Source organism: Lactuca saligna, chromosome 5, assembly GCF_052625555.1.
Source record: "Lactuca saligna cultivar CGN05327 chromosome 5, ASM5262555v1, whole genome shotgun sequence".
In the NCBI taxonomy this organism is placed as follows: domain Eukaryota; kingdom Viridiplantae; phylum Streptophyta; class Magnoliopsida; order Asterales; family Asteraceae; genus Lactuca; species Lactuca saligna.
The window spans coordinates 116881516-116890749 of NC_136421.1; the positions used below are offsets into that span (position 1 = coordinate 116881516).

General features: G+C 35.5%; 1 pseudogene; it reads left to right on the forward strand.

Annotated features, from left to right (window-relative positions):
• Positions 1 to 4742: 4742 nt before the first annotated feature.
• LOC145045640 (putative alpha,alpha-trehalose-phosphate synthase [UDP-forming] 7 pseudogene) lies at positions 4743 to 9019 on the forward strand (annotated as a pseudogene).
• The last annotated feature ends 215 nt before the right edge of the window (positions 9020 to 9234 follow it).

Genomic DNA, 9234 nt, shown 5'->3' on the forward strand with positions numbered 1-9234 from the left:
CACAAGATTATATGATCACTTTTCTGAAATTGCGCGTCTTAGTTTGAGAAAGTTTTAAGAGCTACTATTGTTGGTTGGTTCTTGAAGTCGTACTTGTAACTATAGTTATTATACTTATCCAAGTGGGAGACTATTGGATAAGGTGTCTATGTCCATAATTATATTTGGTATGTACTTAGGGGCAGACGCATGATTTCACAGTAGGGGATGCACGGGGAAGTTAGGGGTTGCACAATAGTAGAAAAAATATAAATTTTCGAAAAGTTTTCCACTGTGGCCGGAAATGTTAGGGGTTGCCAGTGCCACCAGTGAGCCCCTGAATCCTCCCCTGTATGTACTTGACCCGATTTAGCATGGTCCATTTGGGTTGCATTTCATCGGAACAATTTGTAACGCTGGACTTTCGAGAAGAGGATATTTATGATTTATTAATATATTATAAGTTCTAATATATTAATATGAAATCATCTTATTAGCATTGGTCAAGAATTAATTTTGAATTAATTTAGTGATCAAAAGGAGACTAATTAAATATGGATTCTTATAGAATGGGCCAATGGTTACTTAGGATGAGCTAAACCATTATGGAAGTCCATGGATAGTCCATGTAGGTTTTTACCCATGGATCCTATGTAATATGAAAGGTCATGGGCATTAGGGTTTACATGGATGTAACCCTAATCATGCCACACTATATAAGGAACCCTCTAGCTACTAAAATGGGCACTAGCATGTATGTGTGTGTGAAGAGCATAACCGATTTTGTGTGCAAATATACTCTCTCTCAAGTCTTCCAATTGTTAGTGGTGATTTTTGGTTCCATTTGAGGTATTCACATTATTGGTGCTAGGCTCTTAAAGCTCCAAGTAACAACCTACAAGAAAGGTATGTTATCTAACTAGTTTTATTATACAAGTATCAGAGTTTTGTATGCTAGTTAGGGTAATGCTTTGGAAAAATCAAATTGCATGTATAAATAGAGAAAACATGGATCCAAATCATTTAGGGTTGTATGTGCACCATAAGATTGTTAGGGTGCTCAAAACCCATCGATACGTTGATTCTCTCAAACCGATGATCGAATGTCTGTGTTATTCTCCACTTGCTTAATCCCTAAATATAGATGAGTGTATACCATTGGTTCATTTGTCCAGGGCTTAGTCCTCAGCAATCTACAACCATAATGAACGCATGATTATCTTTGAAGTCGATTCCAACAAAACCTCCATCTCCAAGGCCCGATTTGCCAAGATGCTAGGGTTTACTTCTACAGAAGGTCTCGTCGACCCTAAATCGATTTCTTCAATAGCTATTATCAAGATGTTCTTTCAAATGGGGTATCTTGAAATTTTCACTCTACTATCAAAGTTCATGTAGCCTAATCTTCCTCCTATGTGGAATGGGCTTTTCACTTTGTTATTTAAAAGCTTTTTTGAACGTGTCATTGGGCCTGATAGTGCCTGCAAGCTATTTTGCACTATTATCTATGGTTTGTACACAGGAATTAACCTTGATTACGGTTCGATTCTTTGGTCACAAATGATTCAGAGCATCCTCTCTACCACCATGCATTTAGAGATTTCTTGTGTGTGATTCTGGCCCATTATCGTCAAGCGTGATTTCACTCGCCTCACCATTCAATTGACGGATAACTCTGTAATGGTTGTGGTTCTAATCCTAGATACTTCTAACGTTATTGTGTCTGACCCAACAAATTTCAGATTCAATGGATCAATTCCATAGGTCATGCTCGCAAGGGTGCCTCAAACCAATGTTGTTATCATAGCATATCAAAAGCCACCTCCATCAGGTTCTAATCCCATGACTGATAAAATGCGAACAGCTCTTGATGTGGCAAACAAACCTAAACAAGGGGAAAATGAAAGGGGAAGGCAGTTCCTTCCGAACATGCCCCAACTCTGAAGAAGAAAGTTAAGAAGGTTGCTCGGAAACCAAAGTCTCCTTCTCCAGTTGTTGAGGAGGATTCAGAATCCCATACTGTTTCAGACGTTTAGAGGAGTGAACCTGTTACAAATGAAACAGAACATACAGCAACTAGTTCTGAACATTGGTGTTGGAACCTACTCTAACTGAATGTACTCCAAAGGTATCTTCTTCTATTTCCACTTCCATTCCTTTAATAGATGATCTCTTTAACTTGCCTACACCTCCACCTTCTCCGAATAGCACTTCATATCCAATCAATACGACTACACCTATCACCATTGCTCCATTACCCAAGATTTTGTTGGTGTTTCTCAACCATAGATATATGTTCCTTTATCTACTCCCATATATATCGATTCCATAGCAACCACAACCACCATCAGTACTCTGATGTCGGTTGTCAACGTATATGATAGGAGGGCTTCTGATTTCGGTGTCACTGTCGTTCCAAGCACCTCTCCTACTTCACCTTTAAGAGAAGATGATCTTGAAATCATCTTTGCGGATGAACATGATAATTTTCAACAATTCATTTTTACTCCTTTCACATTTCATCAAGAAAGTGATGATGATGATGCTCCAATCACGAAAGGGCAGTTCAAAGCCCTCAATAAAAAATTGGATTCTTTAATAGAGTCTTCAAAATGTTTGTTGAATTATTACTATTTGTTTAAGGGTCGTAAAGAATTCATTGATAAATTGAGGAAGGAGCATGCCAAAAACCTCGCGGACTCCGAAAAAGCTGTTGAAAATTCTGAGAAAACTGTTCGGGAAATGACCAAAAAGTTCAAAAAAACTACTTTCTGATGTTACACAATTCATGGCAGACTTCCAAACCTCTTTGGTTCGAAATACTGAAGCTGCAAACAAAGATATTGCAGGTCTCGGAACCTCCCTTCAACTTGAAAAACATGCTCTATTTAAGGTTTGTTCTGAACTCAATATTGATAATGCTGAGATGAGCGCTATGATTGTATCCCAAATTGAGAAAATTCAGGAGGATCTAGAAGCTGAAAATATGATAATGGACAAATTCTCTCAGAAGACTAAAAAAGTCAAAGTTCTCTCTGTTAAGCTGAATTATGCCACAACGCGTCTAGATCACCTCGAATCTGAGAATACTTTATACCGAAGCTATATTTCTGACATCAATCAATATTTTCCAAGTCTTCTCAAAAATCACTCTATCCGTCAACACCTCTTGGATACACTCAAGATGGTTTTCACATTGCTTAACCAATTAGACGGTGTTTCGGGAAGCAGTGCTCTTCCGAAACAAGGGGGAGATCAGGTTACCAAATAAACTCGCAAAGAAGAACCCCAATCCCAACCCCAGTTTAAGCCAAAATCAAATGAGCATCATAAAGAAAAACCAAAAGTTAACCAGAAGGGTAATGAAGGTTTTGGATCAAAAGGCAAAGGAAAAAATGATTGATGATGATGAGGAGGAAGAATATGTGTTATCTAAAAGAGAAAATCTTATTAGGAAAACGAGGGATAAAAATCTCAATGAAATTGAGCGTGTTCGTAAAGAACTTGAAGCTTAAGAAAGGGAGGCTATGGTTGTGAAATTGACTTTGAAAACCCAAGAGCCCCTTTTTCCTCCATGGACCATGGAAAGGATTCAGAATGAGGCTATCGAAAATCCAAGTTTGTATTGGTTGGAGCTTTTAGTTTCGTTTGATCTGGTGAATTCACGGAGTCTCAGATTAACTTTCTAGTCACTCGGAGACCATTCTCATTCAAATGCTTGAAGCATATCGAGAGAGAAACACTCTCGTATTATGATGTCAATCGCATTCTCTTCTCTTTCTACATCAAGTATGGAAAGCCTCAACTTCAGATTTGGAGCATGCAGAAGTTGGTTGCAGTCAAGGTTTATGCATATTTTCCAATTAAGAACTTCACAAATGTCAGGTTTAAAGGTTTCAGAGGATCAAGTCGTATCGAAGTCAAGTTCACTCTTGCAGATTTGCCATGTATGAATCCGAATGACTGGATCTCTTTGTTTTTTATTTTATCTAAGGATGAACAGAAGTTCAAACCAATGATTCTCACCTTAAAAGAATGTTGATATGCTACATTCAAGAAGTGGCAAAGATGGATGTAGGAATTGTTGCTATTTTGAAAAAGAAGCCTGTTGTGAATCCCGAACAAGAACCAAAGGACTTCCGAAATCCGAAACTAGGGAAGATTAATAAAGAAAACAAGAATGTTTTGTATCAACGAAGAGAAGGTGAAAAAGTTGTGAAAATAGGTTTTTCTTACTTGACAAGCATTTATACCGCACAACTGCTTTGAGCAACATTTTAGGTCTGGTGGCAGCCACCAAGTCAAATAACGCTAATGATTTGAAGTGATTCACGTACATGATCAAGTGGTATCTCATGTTCCAAAATTCTCTTCTGAATATGATGACGAAGCTATTCCAGGTTCAGAAAGTACAACAATAAAGAATATCCTTTCTTTATTTGACACAAAGAGAAAGATTGTTGGGTTAATTGTTGTGTTGTGTCAAATTTATTGTGTACGTATTTAGTCTTTATTAAAGGATTGGGTCTATCCAGCCATCATTATGGTGCTAGGGTTAGACAATTTATAATGCATGCATGTATCGCTCTAGGGTTAATCGAAGGTATTGCCATAAATTGCTTTTACAGAAAAGTTATCACTGAACTCTTCTAAAGCTTTCATAATATTAACCATTTGGCACATCTTTGATCATTGTTCTTATTATTTGATTCACTTTCCTATTATTGAATCTATCGATCTTTAAGTTATTGTTTCAACATTTCCCTATAATGGGGCGAGAAAGGGAAATACAAAAGCTATCAAGGATTATGAATGTTCTTGGAATTATCAACGAATTTGACGATGAACCAGCAAGCAGTGATGCATCTGAAAACGCTTCTTCACTTTCAATGGATAAAATCATTATAATTGCAAATCAATTGCCTCTAAAATCCAAAAGAAGACCTGATAATAGAATTTGGAGTTTTACTTGGGATAATGACTCTCTCCTTCTACGACTCGAAGATGGTTTTCCTGATGATATGGAAGTTCTATATGTTGGCTCCTTGAATGTCGATGTTGATGGCATTGAACAAGATGATGTTGCTCAACTCTTGTATAAAGATTCATTTGTATCCCAACTTTTCTTCCTCCTAGCCTCATTGACATGTTCTATACTAGGTTTTGCAAGAAACAGTTGTGGCCTCTATTTCACTACATGTTACTAATTTCAGCTGATCATGGAGGTATATTTGATCGATCTATGTGGGAAGCCTATGGCTATGCCATGACATCCCCAAATTCGCGGTCATTTTAAAAGTTTTATTTATGCTTATTTAAAAATCAGAGTATTCATTTTAAAGAATAATATTGCAGAATTTGTTCCTAGAAAAACATGATAAATATATTATAAAAGCATTTCTAAAGAAATGTATTTTGTTTATATAAAAACATTAGGATGTCATCGTCAATACAAAAACATAAGCATAAACATACCTTACATTCATTTACACTGATCATGTACATCTCCTTTAATCTCTCATTGTAATGTAACTTCATATCGACACTTGTGATACAAATAAACTGAGTGAGTCAGGCTGGGAAACTTGGTGAGTATATAGGGATTTCAATCCCACAATGTTATATCATATATATATATATATATATATATATATATATATATATATATATATATATATATATATATGTTTTAGGACTCACAATATATATAATTTCACCTCGTATAAGCAATTTTACCCCCACCCCGTCAATCCTCACAACGACATGATCTATACTCTCAGATCTAAAATTAAACTATTAACCTAATCCATACTCCCAGATCAGGTATGTCTAATACATACTTTCGGATCAATAACTATGCCCATTCCATACTCTTGGACTAGGGAAAATTGACTATGTCTAATCCATGCTCCCGGGTTAATGACAACTAACTATGTCCTCTCCATACTCTCAGATTAAGGACAAATGATTATGTCTAATCCATTCTCTCAGATCAATGGCAAGTTTTAATGTTCTACCCTTTATGTATAACTCACTCGTACTCATAAGGAGATACTACCCAATATTGCTCTTAATTAATTTAGGTTTACTCTGTATCCTAAATCATCATATATTATCAGATTTGCTCTTAATATGTATTTCAAGCAATATCAAATGTTTCACACACAAGCATACAATTAATACTTTAATCAATACTTGTGTTAAAATCTTGTTCATGAAAGGGACTGTGTATTCACTTGTTAAAGTGATGATTCAAAATTCGGGCATCACTTCGCTTCTAACAATTCTATTTTCCTTTAACAAAACCTAGTATCATTACTGATAGATTTTAGTCTAATATTTATAGCGACTATTTACAGGCGATATGTTTTTTATAAGTGTTAAACAATAATTTTCAACTACTATGTACAAAACAGGAGCTAGACATGAAACATTGTAGGCCAGCCATGACCATTTTGGCATTTAAGCACTTCTGTAATCTAACAGCCCTATGCATCTTTTCAAACCAGATTCCCCATACCGTGAGTAGTTAAAAGATATTATAATAACACTTTGTATATTATATTTTATAATATATGTATTGTTTATAAGTTCATAATAATGCGAGCCTTCTGTCGCTCTGGGACTCGCCTCTAGCACTCGGGAAGTGCTAGGGAATGGTAGCGGCTAAGAGGGGTGTTTGAGAGAGAAAGAATGGAAAAGGTGTGAGTTTCTAGGGTGATTTACGCCTTTATTTATAGGCTGAGTGCGGTTCAAACGCGGGGGGTTCATGGCCACGTGTCATCATCTGGTGCCAAGCCATGGTGAGGAAGCAGTGGCCTAGATCGTGCCACGTGTCGCTCGCTGGTTACTCCAAAACTAATTATCTTCTAAAATGCATAACTTTTTCATACGAGCTCTTTTTTGACGTTCTTTATATCCACGCCTAGGTATCGACGGGATCTACAACTTCTGTTTAGTCTATATTGGCTAATTTTGACTTTATTTTTAAAGTTATATTTTAAAATACTTAAACAGTTAAAATCCATTAAAAATTCATAACTTTTTCATATGATGTCCGTTTTCAACTGTCTTTATATCGTTGAGCTCCTATTAATGAGATCTTCAATTGTCGTTTAGGTTGTGTCGGCTAAAAAATGATCGATCTAAAATTCAATTTACGGGTTATGCATTGCTATGCTAAATTTTAGAAAAATTGTAACTTCCTCAAACTAAGTCAAATTTGGACATTCTTTTTTTTATGCTCTCGGTTTAACGTATACTATGACTTTCAATTAGATTTCTAAGGCTAAAAAGTAATTTATCAAAAATTCACTTTTTACGATTCCCGGTGTTGTGTCAGTTTTGCCATAAAACTTAGAAAGGTCATAACTTCTTCGTTATAACTCGGATTTCGGCGTTCTTTATATGTACAAAGCCCTTCTGATATATACTATAACTTAGCTAAGATTATTTATTCTGAATAATCTTTTATCAAAAATTCATTTTTAACGCTTATTATCTCTAAATTGACTAGCCCGAATCTGCGAGCGTTACATCTGCAAACAAATTCTTTTCCCAGAAAGTAATCGAAATCATAACTCCAGAAGATGATTTTGTTTGGATCCATGATTATCATCTAATGGTGTTACCTAATTTCTTGAGAAGACAATTTAATCGTTTACGAATGGGGTTCTTCCTCCATAGCCCATTCCATTCTTCAGAAATTTACAAAAAACTTCCTGCTAGAAAAGAAATCCTAAAAGCTCTACTTATTTCAGGCCTAATCGGATTCCACATCTTTTATTATGCCTGTCATTTCCTTTCCTTGTGAAGCCGGATGCTTGGATTTGAATACCAATCAAAAAGAGGGTACATAGGATTAGATTACTACGGAAGAACAGCCAGAATCAAGATAATGCCATTTGGAATCCACAAGGGACACACAGAATCCATGATGAAACTTGTTGACAAAGAATCCAGAGCAAAAGAACACAACCAACAATTTGAAGAAAAAACTGTGTTGCTGGGAGTTCATGACATAGACATCTTCAAAGGCATTAATCTGAAGCTTTTAGCAATGGAACAAATGCTGAAACTACATCCATATTGGTGAGAAACTGTTGCTCTTGTCCAAATTGCAAATCCAACTAAGGGTAAAGGTGGCATAGATTTGGATGAAATAAAAGATGAAATACAAGAAAGTTGTAAACATATAAATGAAGAATTTAGTAAACTTGGGTATCGACTAATTATTTACATAGACAAACCATTGTCAGTTGGTGAAAGGGTTGCTTACTATAGCATAGCTGAATGTGTAGTGGTGAAATCTGTAAGAGGGTGGAATGAATTTAACTCCGTATGAATACATCGTATGCCAAGAAGGAATTCCCTATTCTGATTCCGATTTCGATTTTGATTCCGATCCCAAGAAAAGCATGCTGGTGGTGTCAAGATGTGGAGTAGGAGACGTGTGGTCAGTGTGGTGATTTTGGGTGGATGGATATGGTTAACCTATGATGAAACTATATATACATATTTAACTGATGTATCTTCTATAGAAACTAAAGAAAGTGCTTTAGTTTGGCAATATAGAGATGCATATCCAGGGTTTCGATTTGCTCAAGCAAAAGAGATGCTTGATCATCTTGAAAGTGTTTTGGCAAATGAACATGTTGTTAAAAGTGGTCAATATATTGTTGAAGTCAAACCTCAGGCACCTCCTTTGTCCTAATTCACTTTTTACTGTTATCCATTTTGAAATTGTATTGAATATTGACCTATTTTGTTTTTCTTGCAGGAAGCAAGTAAAGGTCTTGTTGTGGAGAAGATCTTCACATCAATGGATGAAAATGGGAAACCAGTTCATTTTGTGCTTTGTGTGGGTAATGATCGATCTACTGAAGATATGTTTGAAATAATCGAGAATTCAATTTCAAGAAAAGAAAAATATTATCTTGATGACACCAATGAAGTTATTTTAATGCTTGAAAGTATGGTTGAAGCTAGTGACTCTCCTGCTTTATCTAAAGATGAAAATTACGGGTCCCGTTATCCTTAAAAAACTTTAATTTTTTTAAAAACTAGTACTTATTATTATTATTATTATTTCGATAGAATAATTGTTTATTCAGTGTCTATACACATTCTTTTACATAGATGGGGTTGTAGGTTTAGTGTATTTTATTCAAGATTTGGTAGTTAGTGTACTTTTCTTTCATTGATTTGTTTATTGAAGCATTATAATTTTATTTCCTCTTATTATTTGAATAATTT